Source organism: Caloenas nicobarica, chromosome 2 (genome assembly GCF_036013445.1).
Source record: "Caloenas nicobarica isolate bCalNic1 chromosome 2, bCalNic1.hap1, whole genome shotgun sequence".
NCBI classification, from domain to species: Eukaryota; Metazoa; Chordata; class Aves; order Columbiformes; family Columbidae; genus Caloenas; species Caloenas nicobarica.
Window position 1 is genome coordinate 5730090 of NC_088246.1, and position 21698 is coordinate 5751787.

At 50.6% G+C, this 21698-nt stretch overlaps 1 protein-coding gene across 2 annotated transcripts in view; it reads right to left on the minus strand.

Moving 5' to 3' along the window:
- The window catches only part of LOC135985780 (mitogen-activated protein kinase kinase kinase 3-like), an 89639-nt gene extending 69200 nt beyond the window's left edge, over positions 1-20439 (minus strand). For both annotated transcript variants that reach the window (XM_065629389.1, XM_065629388.1), the window contains exon 1: positions 20352-20439. The gene's annotated coding sequence lies outside the window, so the exon portion shown is untranslated. The remainder of the gene's footprint in view (positions 1-20351) is intronic.
- Between the last annotated feature and the right edge of the window lie 1259 nt (positions 20440-21698).

Here is a 21698-nt window from a genome sequence, read left to right on the forward strand (position 1 = left end):
AACCTCCTGAGCCATCCTGTTGTTTTCAGCACAACGTGTACACAGAATAAGAGCTTTAACACCTCCGTGACAACCCTTTAGAACAGCCATTGAGATCTTAAAACCTCTCCCCTCTCAGCTCTTTCTCTTCCTGTAAATGACTTTGTAAATGAAATGTTGCAGACAGCATGCTCCAATAAGTTTGTGGGGGTTTTTTTCAGCGTTCATGCCTTACGGTGATAATCCTTTTACAAAGTTCAGTGGAATAATCAGTAATTTATACTGGCATATACAACAGCTTTGATTTTGCATACAGATCTCAAACTTCTTAAAACCCATAAAACAAGGAAGCAAATCAAAAGGATTAGAAAGTAAACTCTTCCATCAGCAAAAAACAGACCACACAGCCCTATCAGGTCAGAGTTAATGTTTTCACAGAATCACAGGCTGGTTGGGATTGGAAGGGACCTCTGGAGATCATCCAGTCCAACCCACCTGCTAAAGCAGGGTCACCAGAGCAGATCACACAGGAATGTGTCCAGGTGGGTTTGAATGTCTCCAGAGAAGGAGACTCCACAACCTCTCTGCGCAGCCTGGTCCAGGCTCTGGCACCTCACAGGAAAGAAGTTTCTCCTCATATTCAGATGGAACCTCCTGTGTTTCAGTCTGTGCCCGTTGCCCCTCATCCTGTCGTTGGGCACCACTGAACAGAGTCTGGTCCATCCTCTTGACACCCACCCTGGAGATATTTATAAACATTGATGAGATCCCCTCTCAGCTTCTCTTCTCCAGCTGAACAGCCCCAGCTCTCTCAGTCTCTCCTCATAAGAAAGGTGCTTTAGGCCCCTCATCATCTTCGTAGCCTCCGCTGGACTCCCTCCAGTAATTCCTTGTCCTTCTTAAACTGGGGAGCCCAGAACTGGACACAGAACTCCAGATGCGGCCTCACCAGGGCAGAGCAGAGGGGGAGGAACAACCTTCATCAACGTGCTGGCCACACTTTTCCTAATGCACCCCAGGTACCATTGGCCTTCTCAGCCACCAGGGCACATTGTTGACTCACGGTCAACCTGTTGTTGACCAGAACTCACATCCTTCTCTGCAGAGCTGCTTTCCAGCAGATCAACCCCCATCCTGTACCAGTGCCTGGGGTTGCTCCTCCCAAGGTGCAGGACCCTACACTTGCCTTTGTCGAATTTCATCAGGTTCTTCTCTGCCCAGTCCTCCAGCCTGTCCAGGTCTCGCTGGATGGCAGCACAGCCTTCTGATGTGTCAGCCCTTTCTCCCAGTTTTGTGTCATCAGCAAACTTGCTGAGGGCACACTCAGTCTCTTCATCCAGGTCACTGATGAAGAGGTTGAACAAGGATGGACCTAGTACCGACCCCTTGGGAACCCCACTAACTACAGGCCTCCAACCAGACTCTGCACCATTGATCACAACCCTGTGAGCTCTGCCATCCAGCCAGTTCGTCACCTCACCATGCATTTGTTTGGTGAAATATATATTTGCTTTGCTCGACCTGTCTGTCGAAACAGGCAGGTCAAGCAAAGCAAATTTCCAAAGGACCTACGGTCCCCACCTGTTCGGTTTTTTACTTGCATCAAGGTCTGCACAGCACAGAACTGCATCTCTTAACTTCCCCTTGTTACAGAGGAACTGCCTCTTCCAGCAAGGGGCAGAGCCCAACCAGTTTGCAGACCCCAACCAGTTTGCAGACCTCCTGATTACACCCCAAAGCCCATCTCAGTCCCACCACACACTGTGCCTAAATGCAAATTTTAAAATCAGGCACTTGCATGATAAAGTCTACAGGATCCTCATCTCCTGCAACCCAGTACATTCATCTCCCCAAAAGCCAGTCAGGCCAGGATTATTTAAACACACATCCCTGCTTGCTGGGGATGAAGGTCTGCAGCTAGAGGACAGCTCTGTTCTGCATCATTTCCCCTTTTACAGGGCAAAATCCTGCCCTCTAATAGTTCTCTGCACTTATAAAGCAGAGAGAAACCCTGACACCAGTTACACCAACAGAAACCCAACATGACCCCTAAGAGAACACAGCAAAGGGGAAGGTGTATCTCCATGTGTAAGATAAAAGCCAATGCAAAAGAGTAATAATTTCTTCCTCCTGCAGGTTTTCATGGCTTTTTTTGTTTCTCCTCAAATGACTGAAGCCTTTGGGGAGGGGGAAATTAAAACAAGAAAGCATATCTGGAAAAGTGAGCCTTCAGGTCTCTTTTTTCTATATCCGTGGGGGAAAACAGAAAAAAAAAAAAAAAGGAGCAGAAATTTAAAAGGAGGAATAGATACTGAAATCTTCACATAAAACAAATTTGTTCTCAGAAAAGCATTCATCTCAGACCAAAACCTTCCCTGGAAAAAGCAATTGGGAGAAAAGCATCTGCACAGCACCAATCTGCTATCCAGCCCCAGAAATGAAGAGTCTTTGTGAACGAAGCCTGATGCCAAAGAGCTGCAAAGCCAATGTGGTGCAACGGAGAACTTTGCCTGAAAGCAGCATCTTCACCGGGGACGGAGACACCCAGGTCTCCCCAGGGATAACAGGCAGGAACCAAGCCTGTCTCTGTGGCCTTGATGTCTCAGTTTCAAAAGCATTACAAACGTCATGACTGGTCCAACATGCTCTAATGGGGAGGTTAACGCTAAGTGACCAAGCTTTGGACTGGGAAGGAGAGAGGTCCATCCCACCACTTAAGTGGCCAGCAAGACCTCACAGCAGTATGAGGGTTTTTAAGCCACTGTGCCATCTCCCACGCTCATCCCATTTCCTAGCTGACCCACTTTCTCTCACTTGCAACCCCTTGCTGACAGCATCCAGGATAACACTTCCAGGATACACAAGCTGTCCTACCAGCCTTTGTATCCCACCATTTACCCTCCACAGGCTGCAATCAATAGTCCCTCTTGCAGCCATCCCGCCGCACAGCTTCTTAAACAAGCTGCAGCCTCACCCCTGCAGCCCGTCTAGATTTGATCGATCACAACACAACTTTCCAATCGAGTGCAAAGCCAAGGGCCAGGGACTAATTAACCACTTTCTGCTCTCTCAGCAGCTATCTGGTTATTTTGCTCCTTTCTCATGGGTAAGAAGCATGAGCTCCACAGCACGTGGGGACACCAGGACCTGAGGATCAGCTCCCAAGAGACACTGCGGAATTTGCAAGGTCCTTTTCTTGCTCACACTGCTTCTGCCATGCACTTTTGGATCAAGATTAGACCAGGGCAAGTAAGCAGAGCTCAGCAAACACTTGGTGGCAAGCAGAGATTAAGACAGATTGTGTTTTGGGGCAGAAGGACCACGTTTCTGCACAGTCCCAGGACATTGCTGTCTCCACAAGTTTCTGGCTTGTGCTTGCCATCGGTGGGGTGGTGGTAGGGATATGAAACAAACACATGGGTCAGCTTTCACAGAGGATTTGTTCTCCTTGTCCTCTTGCACTTGAGTTCATGTGATACTACAAGTGATTTGCCTTTGTGTGTGACTAGACATGATAAAAAAAAAGTGAGCCATCAACAGCTCAGGAACCAGACTGGGCAGCACACATACAATTATAGAATCACAGAATCACTTGGATTGGAAGAGACTCTCAAGAGCAAGTCCAGCCATAACCTAACACTGTCACTAAACCATGTCCCTAAGAACCTCATCTATGTGCCTTTTAAACCCCTCCAGGGATGGTGACTCCACCACCTCTCTGGGCAGCCTGTTCCAGTGTCTGACAAACCTTTCTGTGAAGAATTTTTTTCTAATATCCACATGGCCATGCACTCACACAACCTCACAGATTTGCAGAGCATATGTATTGACCAAAGCTCAAAGTGCTCAGGGCCTCCTAGCTCTGCCCTGCCTCTCCTGTTGGTCCTTCACCACCTGATTTTCATGCAGTTGTTGCCCTGCAGAACATATGCACAGACTGTCATGGGCTGCAGCACACAAGAGGCAGCTTCTTCCAAAAGAGAAGCAGCCCTGAGTTGCCCAAACATGACCTGCAGCCATCATGTAATGGTGCAACACCCAGTGTCAATACAGGCTGGGGATGAAGGGATTGAGAGATGCCCCACAGAGAAGGACTTGGTGGATGAGAGATCAGATGCGAGCCAGCAATGTGCACTTGCATGCCAGAAGGCCAATGGTATCCTGGGCTGCATCACAAGGAGCGTGGGCAGCAGGTCAGGGAGGGGATTCTGCCCCTCTGCTCTGCTCTGGTGAGACCCCCCTGCAGTGCTGGTCCAGCTCTGGGTCCTCAGCACAGGACACACATGGACCTGCTGGAGAGGGGCCAGAGGAGCCACAGGTTGGACATGAGGAAGAAATTTTTGACACTGAGGGTGGTGAGAGCCTGGCCCAGGTTGGCCAGAGAAGTGGTGGATGAACCATCTCTGGAGACATCCCAGGCCAGGCTGGACGGGGCTCTGAGCAACCTGAGCTGGTGCAGATGTCCCTGCTCATGGCAGGGGTGGCACTGGATGAGCTTTGGAGGTCCCTTCCAACCCAAACTATTCTATGACCTGCTCCCCCAGTGCAAGGCAGCAAGGGAGCTGCTGTGCTGTCTCTCCTTCATTCCCCGAGTCTGGTGGACAGAAGAAAAAATGAGGAAACTGCAGAAAAGGCAAATCTTGCCTCTAAATCCAGCTTACAGCATTGCAGAGTGTCACGCTAAGAGCACGACAGCTCACCAAGGCCAAGAGCAGTCTGCAAGGGAGGCAGAGCGATGAGTAATTTCCTTTCCTACAGCATCCAGCCTGGTGCAGGGCAACAAAGTCACAGGCAGCAGAAGGCTGTGGGCTTTTACAGCCATCTCAGAGGAAGCCTGACCTGAAGATGTTCCAAAGACAGAAACCCATCACCCTCGAGAGACCATGGACGAACCCCAAACTGTCAGGGCAGCCACACGACACCTCCAGACTAGGAGACCATTGGAGCAGCAGTTGCTCAGCTGCGCCAAAAATCAGGTCACTTATCAGGCACAGTGGGGAAACAGTCAACTACTTTTAAAAGAAAGCTCTGGAGAAATAGAGCTCAACTCAGTATTGATTCCCACAGCCCCATTTACAGACAGAATGAATTAATTTCAAGGATGGAGAGAAACATATGCCTGCACATCAAAACAAATACAGAAGCTTTTCCAGTTCTTCAGCTGTATTTCAATGGAAACCAGAAGGCTGTCACGATGGAAAGATTGCAGTTTTCTAATTAATCCTCCCTGCTGAGCATTTAATGCTGCTAATTGATGAGGAGATGTGGTGTCCAGACAGCATTTACAACTGTTTTTTACATCTTCAGACCAAGCTTTTGCTGAATTAAATAATAAGGCAGATTTGTTGCCTGCATGACTGTGCCCTACTGCAACTCCCTCTTCCCTACAAGATGTCTAGTTGAGGGAAGGGAGGTAAAGCCCATCTCAGAGTTTGTTTACAAGGGTTGGAAGTTTTCCTGGAAAACGTCAACTGCGATAGTGTCACTTCCCAAGAACGTGCCAAGAGAAAAACCATTGGTGCCAGGGACACGGTTTGTACTGTGAGACACCCAGCCCCTACCCTCCATGGACCTAGGGGATAGCTTCTAATTCAAAAAAAAAAAAAAAAAAAAAAAAAAATCAACCTCTTAGCCAAGAGATGTCCCATAACACCTCCAGAAATCCACATGAAATGCACCGTGGAGTCAGGAAACACATCATCAGGCCACAGTACAGCCCCAGGGGCTCAACACGGTACCACCACCAGCAAAAACATCTTGCCAGAGGTGCTGCAGGCTTGCTTGCTCGCCTGCGCCACAGAATGGTCCTGGTCTCTGAATCCTAAATATTGATCTTGCACTGTTGTTGACCAGGAGACACCTTTGGAGCCAGCAGAGTGATCCTAAATGCGAGAGCCAGCACAGTCTCAACGCGAGAAGGCAGCTCAGCGCATACCTAGATGTGAAATTCCTGCTCCCATCCCCTGTGCTCAGCACCTTAGAATGTCCTGAGTTGGAATGGACCCACAAGGATCAGAGTCCAACTCCTGTCCCTGCACAAGACAACCCCAAAATTCACACTATGTGTCTGAGGACATGGTCCAGTCTCTTCTTGAACACTGTCAGGCTTAACATGCTCTAAGTTCTTCCCTGAATTAGGTAAGGGCAGAATCTGTCCCTTTATACTCAGCCATTTCAATCTGGGAGACGCTAAGTGCTCTGAGCTGCAAATGAAATCAGCGGGCGTGAAATAAAAAGTACACATGCATGAGGCCGTGCTATGGTTACTGAGGAGTAATAAAACAAGTAGTGTTGATGGTCCCCAAGCTCAGGCCTGAAACTCCAGCACTGATGTTTGTCATAGCAATAACATTCCCACCTGCACCTTTCTGACGTCTCCTCCGGGAGTTTTCACACACACCACTGTCACAGATCACAGCCAACGGAGCCCACGCCAGCTGCGCAGATGTCTAGCTGGCTGACCTCTCCTTACCAAAAGACTTATAATTTTTTTTTTTTGCTATTATTATTAGTTTCCAAACCACCAACTCCATCATAAATATAAGGTAAAATTAGCTTATTCCTAGAACATTAAAAAAAAAAAAGACGAGCTGATGCCTGCACAAACTGAGTCCCAGCAAGTCAACGAGAAGGTTCCAAGCACACAAAGAATGTTGAGTCTAAAGCTTTTCGTCCTTTTACTACAAAATCCTGTTGCTGCAACTTGTGCAGGTCAAGGCACATGCGTGCAGAGTCCCTCACCTGCACAGCCTGGCTGATATTCACCCATAGCATCCCAAGTAAACTACTCCTGTCTGCCCAACAGCCCAGTAATAAATATACTCCAGGGAGTAAAGTTGCACGCCAGCAGGGTGGTGGATGAAATGATCTAATAGGACCTTTTCCATCTCTCAACTTTTATGCTTAGTCACAAGATAAATATCTCCCACGTTGTAAAGAAACACACTGGCTTCGCTTGCCTGCTTATGTTGGGAGAGCATTGCCGTCTGAAGACATTTCATTTTCCAGCTGTTATTTCTCTCACACTAATAGGACCTGTCCAAGGAGAGTTGAGCAAAGACTTGCATTTGCCTGGCTTTTGGCTTCAGGGAGCTCCGAGGCACCCAAGCAAGTCTCCTAATTCCTGTCCCAGCAGCCATGAGCAACACAAAAACCTCATTTCTGTGTTATCAGAGTACTTGTGCTTCTCTGAGCACTCAAGCCTGATCCTGTCCATCGTGGAGAGGCACTCAATATACTTTTTTGCAGAAAGCAGGTTGGCAAGAGAACAGACAGAAGCATGCCCTCCATTGACCAGCCAGGCCAAGCCTTCTGAGACACTGTCAGAAAACAGCTCAAAAAAACCTCAGCTACCCCAGAAAGGAAAACGCAAGGAACCAGAGGGTTTGATGAGAAGATAAACCAATGTAGAATAGACTAGAATAGAAGAGGTTGGGTTGGAAGGGATCTCGAAGGGTCATTTAGTCTAACCCCTGCCATGAGCAGGGACATCTGCACCAGCTCAGGTTGCTCAGAGCCCCGTCCAGCCTGGCCTGGGATGTCTCCAGGGATGGTTCATCCACCACCTCTCTGGGCAACCTGGGACAGTGTTTCACCACCCTCACTGTAAAAAATTTCTTCCTTATGTCCAGCCTGAATCTCCCCTCTAGTTTAAAAAAACCACCCCTTGTACTATCACAGAAGGCCCTGCTAAGAAGTCTGTCCTCATCTCTCTAAGCCCCCTTAGATACTGAAAGCTTGCATTGCAATTTGCATCGATTCATGCCACTAGCAGTAGCAAGGCTTTTTTAGTCTAAAAAGTGCAGTCCTGCAGAGAAAGGTCCAGCAGTCACATTTCTCCAACATCTCCAAAGTGTGTTAAAGCAAAGCACGCACCAATATGCAAAGTTTTTACAAGAGACCATCCTCACACATAATCCAGAGAGCAACTGAGAGCCTCAGGATCAGAGGTAAGCAAATTCCAATATATAAGGAAAAAAACCTTTTACCATATTAAAAAAAAAAGACAGAAGCCACACAGTTGAGATCTCTTGCAACAAGACAGACACCAAGGCATGGGGAAGCGACACTGGAAGAGCAATCAGGAGCAGAAGGTTTTGCTCCATTTTCTAGTTCAGTTGCTGGACCACAGGATGACCCTGAGCATTGCCAGTTCTCATAGGATTCAGTGTTTTTCATAAGTACCCGGTTCCTGGAGTCATATGATTACATCTGAACCCATACTTCCTTTCTTTTGTTAAAAAAAAAGTAGCTGTAGATGTCAAAAGTTGAACAAAGAAGTCATGAAGTTCAAAATGCTCAAGCAAAAAGAAATATAAAAAAAAATATATAAAAAAATAAATCACTATTTTAAATGTAATTATTCAAATTTTTTTGGAGGAAAGAATATGATTCGTTTGGATTTGGAATGCAATACTAATGGATTCTTTTCCCCAACACTATACACTGGAAACCTTAGACTGGGCAGGGAACGGCTTAATTTGGGGGCAGAAAGGGAGGTTCCAACCTTTCCACCTGTAAGTTACAGATGGGAAAACACAGCATCCATAGCAACACCTGCCTAGAAACTCGGTAGCCCCTTTGAGGTACCTGATGCTGGTCTCCCTAATCAAAAGAACATTATGCATTGGGGGGCGATATGAAGGCACAGCAGTTTAAAAAAAAAATAGCACAGCAGAACAGGTTTCCAAATTTTGCTTCCACTTATTTTATTCAGCATCAAGCAGGGGGAAGCCCTGGAAGGCAGCTCCGCCAGCTCATCTGCTGGCATCCTGCGCTCACCAAAACTACCGGATTTACAGCCACCGACGGGTCTTGCCCAGCAGAAATACCTTATGGTAATAACCAGTCTGTAAATAAGGACTTGACCTTCTGAACAGCCATGGTTGGCTCTTACGGAGCTCATCCACGCTGCTGAGCCCTGGGACAGCGCTAGCCCACTGTGGTAGCCACCACGGCCCTACAGCCGTGATTGCAGATAGCCACCACCTCAGAGTAATAAACTTCAGCCCTGCATTCAATATCCACAAGAACCATGAAGACGAGGTAACTGCAGGTCACATTCATTTCCTTTTTTTTTTTTTTTTTTTTTTTTGAAGAAAACTATTAGGATCTAGAAGATTTGGATCTGCGGTGTCCTGTGCTATGCATGGAATACATTATAACCATGGACAAAGGGGGTAAACACCACACTTGAAAGCAGCGGTCGTTACCCACTCTGCCCAAAGCTAACGGACTGCTGGAGAGGGGCCAGAGGAGCCACAGGAATGACCCGAGGCTGGAACAGCTCTGCTGGGAGGACAGGCTGAGAGAGCTGGGGGGTTCAGCTGGAGAAGAGAAGCTCCGGGGAGACCTTATTGTGGCCTTTCAGTGCTTAAGAGGGGCTGATAAGAAAGATGGGGACAGACTTTTTAGCAGGGCCTGTTGCAACAGGGCAAAGGGTGATGGTTTTAAACTGAAGGAGGGGAGATTCAGGCCAGACATGAGGAAGAAATGTTTTACACTGAGGGTGGCGAAACACTGTCCCAGGTTGGCCAGAGAGGTGGTGGATGCCCCATCCCTGGAGACATCCCAGGCCAGGCTGGACGGGGCTCTGAGCAACCTGAGCTGGTGCAGATGTCCCTGCTCATGGCAGGGGGGTCAAACTAGGTGACCTTGAAGGTCCCTTCCAACCCAAACTGTTCTACAGTTTTAAGTAACTAACCAACCATAATGCAGAGAAATTCACAGAAGGAAGAGAATAGAAGGACCTGAGCAATCACGGCACATGGAGCTGCTTTGGGTGCTGGCACAGGCAGCAACCCCAGAGCCAACCCCACCAGGTAGCCCAAGTCGAAGCGATGGATGCTCAACTGTGTATTCCTCCAGCACGACGAGTTTGCTTTTCATCAGCCCTGCAGCCAAAGACGACAGCAAGTCAGCTGCTCCCGCCTCACATGGGGGCAGAAAAAAGAAGCCTCACTGCTCTCGCTGGCAAATGTTTCTGAGTTTCTGTATTATCTCATCTTTGAGATTACGAGGAAGTGAGCGCAAACCTGTTCAGTCGCATTGTTCCCGCTCAGCCCTGGCCAACAGCCGGGTCATTACTCTTCTGTGTTCCTGCTGTTCCCAGCACAGACCCACTGCCCTTCCACAGCCCTGGGGCAGCTCCAACCCCTTCTGCAGCACCTCGGGACACGCTCCTGCCGACCCCAGCGCGGAATTTAACCACAGCCGAGCACTGGCAGAGAACACACGCAGCACAAGAGGTCAGTCCACATCCATTAAATTCCTGAATTTGGCTGACATTGCTGCGTACAGGGTTTAATAAGCCCAGCCTTCGCTCTTTCCACCATCCGCAGAGCAAAGTCACATTAAACCCACCACTCCGCGTATCCCCTTACTGAAACTTTCCACACCTTCTGCCTACCAAGGATTTCCTCTCCCTTCTCTGCCAGCCCTCAAGTGCCTGCAAAGGATGATCAGACTTTGGAAAGATACCACAGAGCCTGCTGCAACCTGGTTGCAAAACACTTGGGGACCTCCTGCTATCAAAGTTACGGCAGCCATCACCGTTCTGATTCTCCTCCGGTTAATGCTCATTTTGCAGTGCTTGGTTCTCAGGAATGCAAGTGCTGCTGCCTTTAGACAGATAAAACCAGAGAGCGAATCGCGGATCTACAAATAAATATTTCTTTAAACATAAACAACCAAAAGAAGTTGGATCAACCAAGCACTAAACCCCCTCTTGCTAATACTCTGCCTTGCTGCATCACTATAGAGTCAGTCCTCTATTTGAGCAAACATTCTCAACAAAAAAAAAATAATTGATGCAATTAAAGAGTTTTGTTTGCAAAATTCTCTGCACCTCCTTCTCCTTCCCCAGAAAGATTTGCTTTAAAAGAAAAATACCACCCATAATGTTTCTATGCTTGGTTATTCAAGAGAAAAAAATACAGCACGTGGCTCTGTAATGTTATTAGTACCTTTCCTCTTTTTAAGGCAAAACACAACTGAATGACACACTATGAAAACTAAACAGATGTGGAAGTTACAGGTCTTTCCCCCCCCGCTTTTTCAAATGAAGTATTTTATTAGGCGAGCTCAAAAATCCAGATCACACATACAAAGAAAGGAGTTTGGAAATCCCCCTCCCTCCAGCCCCACTGCTATTTGCTAAGGAAACCAGATGCCCAAAGCCAGCCAAAAAAATGATCTCAGCCATTCTTAAGAGAGCCTACAGTGCATTTTCATGAGTCATGGAAAGCAACAACTCGTTGCTTTGGTAATGCTAGGTAAGCAACTGGTCATCCATCCACAGCCAGCCTTTCAGCACTAAGTCAGAGAGCAGAACATTTCTTGACAGGTGACAGACGGCCCCAAAATAGAGCCTCGTGGCAAATTTACCTCGCTGGAGGTTTCGTAAGACAAAGCATGTCCTATAAAAGCAGTTAGCAAAGCATTTGGCAGCCAGGATCCCCCACGGTCCCGATCCCTGCCTGGTTCCTCAGAGCCCGCAGAGATACCATGGGCAGGGAATGGATGTGGAAGGGACAGAGATGGGGAGCAGCAAGTCCCTCACCCACACTCTGCCTACAAGCCAGGGCAGATAGGAAACCTACTGTCCACCAGCCCAAAGCCAACAAGCGGGCACGCGGGCCTGTAGGAGGAATTGCAGGCTGCTCCATCCACCAGACCCCGTCCAACCAGGGGTCTGTGGTGACTGCACAGCCCATAGACACGGGACTCGATGCACACGGGTGCATGAAAGATGTACTTAAGCTTTCACCAGTCCCTGACCAAATGGCTTGATCTTCTCATTTCACAGAATCACAGAATAGTTTAGGTTGGAAGGGACCTCCAAAGCTCCTCCAGTGCCCCCCCTGCCATGAGCAGGGACATCTGCACCAGCTCAGGTTGCTCAGAGCCCCGTCCAGCCTGGCCTGGGATGTCTCCAGGGATGGGGCATCCACCACCTCTCTGGCCAACCTGGAACAGTGTTTCACTACCCTCAGTGTCAAAAATTTCTTCCTTACATCCAGCCTGAATTTCCCTTCTTTTAGTTTAAAATCATTTCTCAAGGACTGCAAGCTAATAAACATAAGGATGCCAACTTGTGGTTACGCAGAACACAGTTGTGTCTACCAACGCCTCCAGACTCACACAACGAATGCACATGCGATTTATCTAAACACTGCAAAGGCTTTCAAAATATTATATATATATAATTTTGCTACCATTCTCTTTGGGTGAGAGATATTACTGCAGGGGCACCACTCAAAGCCCTTGGTGACACTCCTGAACATGGTGGTGACCCAGCCTAAAGCCTTTCAACCACACCAAGGCACCCATCCATCAAATCCCTGCTCTGAGGTTTTGGAAATCCAGCTCAAGACATGTCAGGGAGGTGGGAAATTCCTCCTGCAGCAAGGGGAGACCTTTCCCAACACATTCCATGTTCTACCATAACCACCTCTCACCTTTCTCACCTCTTGGTGACTCCCACCCAGCCTGAGACACCAAACCGCATCTCTCTGCCAATGCACACTATGAAACCCAAATCAGCTTCCCAGGCACTCTAAGTCTTACTCCTTCTTGTCCAAGTCCCCAACAGCTTTGGGACTCCGTGGTGGTCCAGGATGGAAGCCCAACATGTCACACCACCTCCCTGGGACAGTCCAACCTGAAAGGGACGTCCTCCTGCACAGGATTTCCCAGACATAGACCAAGACTGGAACAAGCTCATCCCCAGCTTTCCCTCCAGAGACAAAGTCAGTTACAACCTTCAGCACCTTTTGCGCTGGGTCCAAAAGCCGATTATTTGGCCTCCCTTCCTATGACACAAATTACGAACAGAAAACACATCCTCACCACCTACAGCCCCATTCCTAAGCTGACCAGGCATGCACCAGGTGTTAGTCACACCAATAATGCTGCAGGTCAAGCTGCTGAAATATTGCAATGATTAAACATTTTTTCTCTTTTTCTTGAGCCAGGTAACACAGTGATACATGTCAGGAACATCTTAGCACAGTGCCTTGGGGAGAGCATCGTGGAGAGCCCCAGCAAGCACCCCCACTGCAAACAAAAACAGGCAAGAGCAGGCATGTTCCCCAAATCCTTCACACTCAAGACATCGTTTCAGCCAAGCGAGGTGAAGCCAAGTCTTCAGACAGAGACCATCATCAGGATATGTAGAAGACAACACAGCTGTCCTTTTGTCAGAGCCACCCGTAACTCAAGTCGGCATCCAGGAGCGCTTTGTACTCCCCGGGCAGCGCAGCCACAAGTGACTGTATCACAAGAGCGGGAGCAAGCGGGCATCGGCCCAGGCCACCGGCGAAGCAGATCCCCCCGTCCAGCAAAGCCAGGGAGAGCTGAGGATGGGGAGCAGGACCCTGACGGTCCCCTCGCAGCTTCAACACCCAGAAGGCTGCAAGAGGAGACATCAGCAGGACTTCCCTGGGCTGTCACCATCCCAGGAGCAGCTCCTGGGAGAGAAGAAGAGCCAAGTGCAGAGTTTTCCAGTGAAAACTCAAGGAAGAAGCATGACAGGACTTGCCCCATCATGGTTCTTTTTAGGCACTGCAATCACCCCCTGCAGCCTCCGTTGGGAAGGAATACTCATCAGGAACACTAAAACACCACCCTTCCCATCCCTTTTCCCGCTGGCAAAACACAGCACAGCTCGGGAGCAGCTCGAGTTCAGCAGCAACAACGTTCAGAGCCGGACCTTGAACATTTCAATAAAACCAGTGATGCAATAAGCTAAGCACAGCTCAATACAGTCTCTGTTTATCTCTTTTACTCACCACCAGCACCATCCAAAGAGAAATAACTGAAATATCTTGCATATTTCTCTAATGACTCTTAGAGTCTGTTAGCACCCGCACTGAGGGAATAAGACCAAGGAGCAGCAAACGCATTCCATCAGTTTATTAACCGGGTGCTCAGGTTTCCCAAAAGCCAGCAGAAGGATCGGTGCTATAGTTCTGTGCTGAAATGCAACAGAAGGCGCCGAGACTGCAGTGTGAGCATTTTGCATCAGCAAGGGAAGCTTTCCAGGAGCTTGGCCCAGTCTGGTAGCTTTAGCGAAGGATGCTTCGCCAGTTCAGCAAAACAAGCCCTGCTCCACAGCACATCGATGCGTTGACCCACCTCAACAGCAGCCAGCCCAAACCTCTGATCTCTGATTTCCAGGTACTGGTTATTCATCGCTTACATGCTCCTGGGCTGCTCTGTCCCACCATCCCAGCCCACACACCTCCCTCCAGCCACCACGTTAGTTCTGCTGCAGATACTGAGCTGAGTTATCAACCTGTCAGCAGCACCCAGAGGTAGATAACACTACCAGGTGCCCTTTGCGATGACACTGCACTGAGCCAGCATGCAAAAAAGAGACAGTCCCCTCCAGGGTACTCCCCGGGTAACAGCAGAGAAGAGGTGAGAGGCTGAAAACAGACCTACAAAGGTGGGGACAGACTGTTTAGCAGGGCCTGTTGTGATAGGACAAGGGGTGACAGTTTTAAATTAAAGGAGGGGAGATTCAGGCTGGACATGAGGAAGAAATTTTTTATACTGAGGGTGGTAAACCACTGGCCCAGGTTGGCCAGAGAGGTGGTGGATGAACCATCCCTGGAGACATCCCAGGCCAGGCTGGACGGGGCTCTGAGCAACCTGAGCTGGTGCAGATGTCCCTGCTCATGGCAGGGGGGGCACTGGGTGAGCTTTGAAGGTCCCTTCCAACCCAAACTGTTCTATGATTTAAAACACAGTTTCTGCGCATATACATGACTTTCCTCCAGTTCATCTTCACCACCAGCTATAAAAGACCTCAGCTTACACTTTCTCCCAAGCCATTTTCCCTGACCTTGCTTATCACAGCACTTGGGCTGCCCCAACCCTTCAACCCACATCAGAACTGAGATTTCCCCATTCTTGAGAAATGTGCCCACCACCCTTCTGCAGGTTCCTCAGGCCTCAGCATCGCTGCTGCCACCTTGTAGAGCAAAAGCTGCAAGCAGCTCACTGTAAAGAGATTAAATCTCTGCTAGATTATTTTTAGGCTCTTATCACAGAGGGTGCTGCACTATTTCCAGTTTACAACTAGACTGTGATGATCTGACCTCTGCTCAACCACAAAAATGCAGAGGTTGTAGCACAAAAGCACTAAGCAATAAAAGTAATCCACCATCCTCCTCATGATGGACTTCCATGTACATTTGCAGAATAGAACAGTCCAGTTAGAAGGGATTTACAACAATCATCTAGTCCAACCACCTGACCACTTCAGCACTGAAGGACAAGGACAACCTCAACAAGGATGGGCCTCAATAGATACTCCAAAGCAGCAGCATCTTCCTCCAAACCCCTGCACCGAGACCAGCAGCAGCACAACTCACAGCACAATATAGGGTTTGTTTTTGCACGTGATGTTTGGGCTAATGACTGCTACGTGCAAAATTTTCAGTAGTCCCTTGGGGATTTGTGGGCACTTGGAAGCCACTGTGCAAGAAATACCTTCAGGTGGACAAGACAAACACGATCGCTCCAGGACAATCCCAGCAGTGCAGGAGCACCCAAAGCACTGCAGAGGCCACAAACGCCCTCCAGCAGTGCTGGATTTAAGACATTCCTACCTCCTTCACAAAGGCTCCTTATATCACAAATTATTTCCCCAAAGGAATTGTACAGAGTCTTTTTTCCTCCAAACCACTAGCTATCAATCGAATGATGTTTTGTTCATTAGCATGCAAGCTCCTGGCCACAGTAGGTTTGCAGAGTGCCTCTAATCCACCCGCCTAGGGCTATTTTTTCAAGCAATTTGGTGTTTAACCACTACCCGAACACTCAATGCATCCTCCCACCTCCTCCAAGGACCTGGCCACACATGTGCTGTTTACACAACGTCCCACGCAGCAGCTCGGCCGCCTCCTTCCAGGACCTGGCCCGCGGCGCCGGGCACGGCACACAACACGCGTTGCCAACCGGACTTTGTCCCGCGCGGCTCCTACGGTGCCGAGCCAAACCCTGGCCCAGCTCCACCCTGTGTTTCACTGCTGCTGTGGCTTTTCCTCCCCAGGCTGCCCCAGATCATCTTGCAGAGAGCCGAGGGTACAAAATATGGGGAGTTTTCACGGAAGTGACAATTCGTCCTGCATAAAATGGTGGCCAACTTGGGTTGCAACTCAGAAGAGCAGGACAGGCTCCAGCCTACTATAGATTTTAACTAAATTCAGAGTCCCTCGGTCTCTTTTCAGTGGTGCCCAACAACAGGATGAGGGGCAATAGGCATGAGCAGAAACACAGGAGGTTCCATCTGAATATGAGGAGAAACTTCTTTCCTTTGAGGTGCCAGAGCCCTGGACCAGGCTGCCCAGAGAGGCTGTGGAGTCTCCTTCTCTGGAGACATTCAAACCCACCTGGACATGATCCTGTGCGATCTGCTCTGGTGACCCTGCTTTAGCAGGTGGGTTGGACTGGATGATCTCCAGAGGTCCCTTCCAACCTCAGCTGCTCTGTGATTCTGTGGTTTCTGCTAGCATTTACATTAGGAGCTTCCAGGACAGGAAAAAGTGTTTGGGGAATGCATTTAGGAGCTGAATCCCTCTCTTTTGTGGAATACATGTCACCCTTGACTTCTAAAACCTTCAGAAAGTCAAGGTCCAACCCCCAGCTACCCTTCACAGCTGTCCCAAGCGCTCCAGGACCAGAACCTGGCACCCGAGACCAGCCGCAGCGATGACATGCAACGGCATGTCCCCACGCCGGCTCACAGGGACCGGGAAGCAGAGCAAGGAGCTGCAAACAGCCGCAGGGCTCAACTGCGAACCCACACACCCCCAGCTCACCGAACCCTTCCACCACAGCCACTGCGGCACCAGGCGAGCCAGTTTTGGGCTAAAATCCTCCACGGGATGCTGCGTCTTCCACCATCCTGGGCTCAGCTCATCCCCAAGTCCTGTGGCTCCCAGGGAAAGCTCCTGCAGCAACAGCCCCAGCACTGAAACAAAGCAGGGAGCCTGCAGCCCCAAAATTCTTCACTAGCCCCACTACAGCATTCTTTTCTTGCTCTCCTTTCCCATGCAATTGGTGTTCTACGGGGAGTAGCTTTACATTTATTTGCTTTTAATTTCTGCTGTTTAATTAAAGATGAGCTGGGACAGACTGATTAGGTTGGGCACCGGTGGCATTTTAGTGACTAACAGGAAGATTACTTGGCCAGACTAGATCAGAATTGCAAGGACAGACAGAAAAACAAACAAAAATGCCCACACATCCACGTTCACACGTGCTCATCCACACCTCCGGACAGAAAAGCACTTGTCTGTATGATGCTCACCGCAGTGTTCACCACATCAGACAATGGCTCACGCCGCGCGGGATATGGGGCAAGCCCACAGAGACAGCGTGTTTCGGGGTGAGAAAACATTCACCATCCCAACAAATCACACTCAAAGGAAGAAAAGGCATCAAGAAGAAAAACATGCATGGCCACACACAGGGATGGGGAACTGCTCCCCGGAGGGAACTCACCGAAACCTCCTGGTCACCCATTTCCCTTTACAAAGCTTAAATAAGAAAATGAAAGTCTGGGGACTGAGGGCGAACCCGCCAGGTTCGGGTTCAGCAGGCCATTTATAGCTTTTCTAAAAAGTGCCCAAGGACATAAATTTAAAAAGTGGAATTCCATATTCCTCTTCTTATGGCTCCGTAATGCGTTTTCCATCTCCCCAGTGCACAGCTGACATTCTGCACATTTCCACGCACATCGCACTTGGCCTGCACTCCGTGCAGAGCAGCGGCTGGAGGTGACGCAGCCCAGCAGCCTCCTGCTGTCTCAGCCACATCATCTGATCTAGGGAAACACGTTTTCTCTCTTTACAAATCTCCAGACTCTTTTAGATCCCGAGATCCAGCACAGGAGGCTGGAACACAGGGTGTGCGTCCCTCTCCTGTGCTGAACTGTAGTTGAACACTTTTTTTTCCTCCTCTCTTTTCCGTTGATCTCCTTGACTAGAAGAGCCAAGGTAAACTAGGAGGAATTACTCTCTCCTAATGCTCAGCTCTGAGGTTTGCTGCTTCTACAACAGGCTTATCATGGAATCACAGAATCGCTTTGGTGGGAAAAGACCTGCAAGATCATCAGGTCCAACCGTTAACCTAACACTGGCACTACACCATGACCGTAAGAACCACATCTACACTCCAAAGCCAGTTTGCATGCACCAAGCAGTCTAATAAAAGATTTCCCTTGTAACAGCAAACCCTGACTCACTTCCCTCCAGCCTCGACCTGCAGGTCTCCGACAGCAGGGCCAGATCACCCAGTACAGAAAATCCTGCCAGCTTTCACACGGGTGCCCACGTCCAGCTGTGGGGAGCAGGGCTGGACACACATCACCCTCCATGCCGCAGCTGCGCCGTCTGTCCCCCTGCTCCGCCGGGGAGCCGGACACACCGTGCCATCCTCGCCGGCATCTTCCCAATGGGAAAATTCAGAAAACTCCTCAAGTCCAAGCTGCACAGCAAATTAACAAAGCATCACCAAGCGATAGTGACATTTCAGAAGGGATGAAGAGAGGACTGTGCTCCTCCAGCTGCTGCAATCGCTGGCTCTTCACAACACAGTCCTCTCCATGCTGGATGAAACCCCAGACAACATCTCTCTGCACGAGCACACCTCCTGCACGGGCTTTAAGAGCCCCCAAAAAAACAAACGCGTGACCCACCAGCACACGTTGACCAGAGCTGTGGGTTTCTGATGGAGATTTAAGACCCATGGAAAAAGCTAAGGAAGGTATAAAAGAGCCTTTAAATCCACATCCCACCAGGCTGGCAGCCCATCCAGCCTTGTGTCCTCCCTCCAACAGAGAAGCTTTTACAAGCTATGAAACCTTCCTAGAGCAAAGGCTGTGCCCAGCTGCAGAGGCATGCCCTGAGTCTGCAAGAGCCCTGGGAAACCTTGAACCCTGGGTTATAATTAATGTCAAATTAGGAGCTGTGGAAACTGGACCATCTGACAAAGCTGTCACAAGGCACAGGTGGTCATAGGCAAGCCCCCATCTCCCCCACTCCTGAGGAACAGGTTCCAAAAGCTGCACTCCAGGCACAAATCCGGCACAGAGCTCCAAATCGCACGTGTCAGATCGGAAATAAATGCACAAGGTTCCACAGAAGGAAATTCTCCCAAACCACTTACACTCACTGATGAAGCAAAAGAGCTTGACCCTGGAAATCCCTGGGATCACTTAAATTCTGCACAAATCCCAAACCTCCAAATTCCCAAGTGAGCCCAGATTTCCAGTCCATGCACTGGCAACACATGCGGACGCTGCGCCAAACAGGAGCGGCTCTACTTCCAAAAACCACTGGATTACAAGACAGGAATTGAGGATAAAAGCAGCAGCCGAAGGGGAAACTGCTCTCCCAACTGCATCAGGGGCAGAGAGACGTTTTTGGCCGCCGTGCACAACCTGGCGAGCCTGCCGGCGCACGCCCACTCGCATTGGCGCACGGCTCCCACCTCCGCTCCGCTCCCCACCCAGCCGTGGAGGGCTGAAGTTGGGTGCCAGCGGAGCAAATCCTCCCGGACCATCACCCCGAGTCGTCACAGGGTTCCCCGCAACAGCCGCTCGCTCCATCCAGGTGGAAATCCAGCTTGAGGTCACTCAGGCCAGGCGGGTATCGCTTCCCCTCGCCCGTGGAAGCCCGTGCCCACCGCAGAGCCTTCCTCGCCATCCTCTCCATCCTCCCCACTCGGGACACTCTGCACAGGGAGGACTTTGCTCACGGTGAGGTCGGAGGGCGAGGGTTGGCCGGGCATTCCCGCAGCTCCCTGGCATGGATGCGATTCTTTCCACCGATGCAGGATGCAAGCGACTGCAGCCAGTAATATACCCACATAACCCAGAGTTTAACTCACCCCGATATTGGGTGTTAGGGTCTAATCCCGGCGCTCGCTGTCAGGGACAGGCTGCCCCAGGGCACCAGGCTGGGAAAAACAGTTTATGGAGCCGAAACCGAGCGCGATGAGACAAGGCGAGGGCTGCACCGTGGGAAGGTAAATCCCCAAAAGGGGGGGAAGGTCCTTCCCAGCCCCCCATACCCCCGTCCTGGGGAGCCGCTCCGACCCCCTGCTCGCCCCCCACAGCTCCCCAAACCCCCCCCCGAGCGACCTGCCCGGAGGGACCAGCTCCTACTTGCAAGATTAGAAGCAGGGGGGGGGGGTGGGGAAAGGGAAGAAACGCCACCGGCTGCAAAACTCTCGGTCACCGCCGCGGAAAAAAAAAAAAAAAAAAAAAAAAAATAATGATTACAAGAACGAAACAAACCCTCGCACCGGTGCGGGGAAAGACTGCTCGCGGAGCTCCCGGTCCCCGAGGAGAGACTTACCGGTCCTGCAGCGCGGTTACCCGCGCAGGGACATGCCGGAGAACGGCGGTCACACCGCCCGGCTCGGCCCCGCTCGGCTCCGTTCGGCTCCGCTCGGCAGCGGGTGCGAGGGGGCGCGGGGCGGCGCACAAAAGCGGGAGGAAGCGGTGACGTGGGAGCCCCCGCTGCCAATGGGATAGCGGCTGAGCGGGGAGGGGGCGGGGCCGTCCCGTCCCGACCGAGCGGGCGGCACGAGGGGGAGGTGCCGCGCCGCGCCGCTGGGGGGCGCCCCCGCGGAGAGGGGTCCGGCCCGGGGGGAACCGGGGAGCGGGGGCCCCGCAGCCCGTCCCGCAGCCCCGCTCGGTGCCGGCGGGGCCCCCCCAGGCCCCGCAGCCGGGATCAGCCCCGGTTGGACCCCACGGGATCACAGAACCACAGGCTGCTTGCAGTGGGAAGGGACCTCTGGAGATCATCCAGTCCAACCCACCTGCTAAAGCAGGGTCACCAGAGCAGATCGCACAGGAATGTGTCCAGGTGGGTTTGAATGTCTCCAGAGAAGGAGACTCCACAACCTCTCTGGGCAGCCTGGTCCAGGCTCTGGCACCTCAAAGGAAAGAAGTTTCTCCTCATATTCAGCTGGAACCTCCTGTGTTTCAGTCAGTGCCCGTTGCCCCTCATCCTGTCGTTGGGCACCACTGAACAGAGGCTGGTCCATCCTCTGGACACCCACCCTGGAGATCCTCCGCCTTTGCTTTCAGATGGAACTTGACTCTTGAGCTCTTGCTGAGGGTCTCTGGGACATTCTGAAAGCGGGGAACTGGGACCAAACTGTCCCATTTAGGGCTGAGTTGAAAATACAGATGATGAAAAATAGTGTTGAGACCTCCTGACTCCAGGAGATGGGGCTTCATGGAATCATGGAATAGTTCAGGTTGGAAGGGACGTCCAAAGCTCCCCCAGTGCCCCCCCTGCCATGAGCAGGGACATCTGCACCAGCTCAGGTTGCTCAGAGCCCCGTCCAGCCTGGCCTGGGATGTCTCCAGGGATGGGGCATCCACCACCTCTCTGGCCAACCTGGGCCAGCACATGAGTTGAAGCACAGAAGCTGGTGACACCTGGCCGCAGCGCAGCTTTCTGCAGCACCCAGCTATCTCCATGCAACCAGGACGTGAAGATGGGATGAAGGAATTGCTCCTCTTTTGGGAGGAACTGAAGCAAAAATGAGCCATAGTTAAGACCAAAGGGTGGGGGGAGGCTCTGAGCTGCTCCTGGGCTGTGACCGGTTGTCCCAGCTTCCCCTCCAGAGCAGCTCAGAGCTCCTTGGGCAGCTCCCCATGTGAGGTAGAGCCGTGTCTCAGCTGCTCCAAT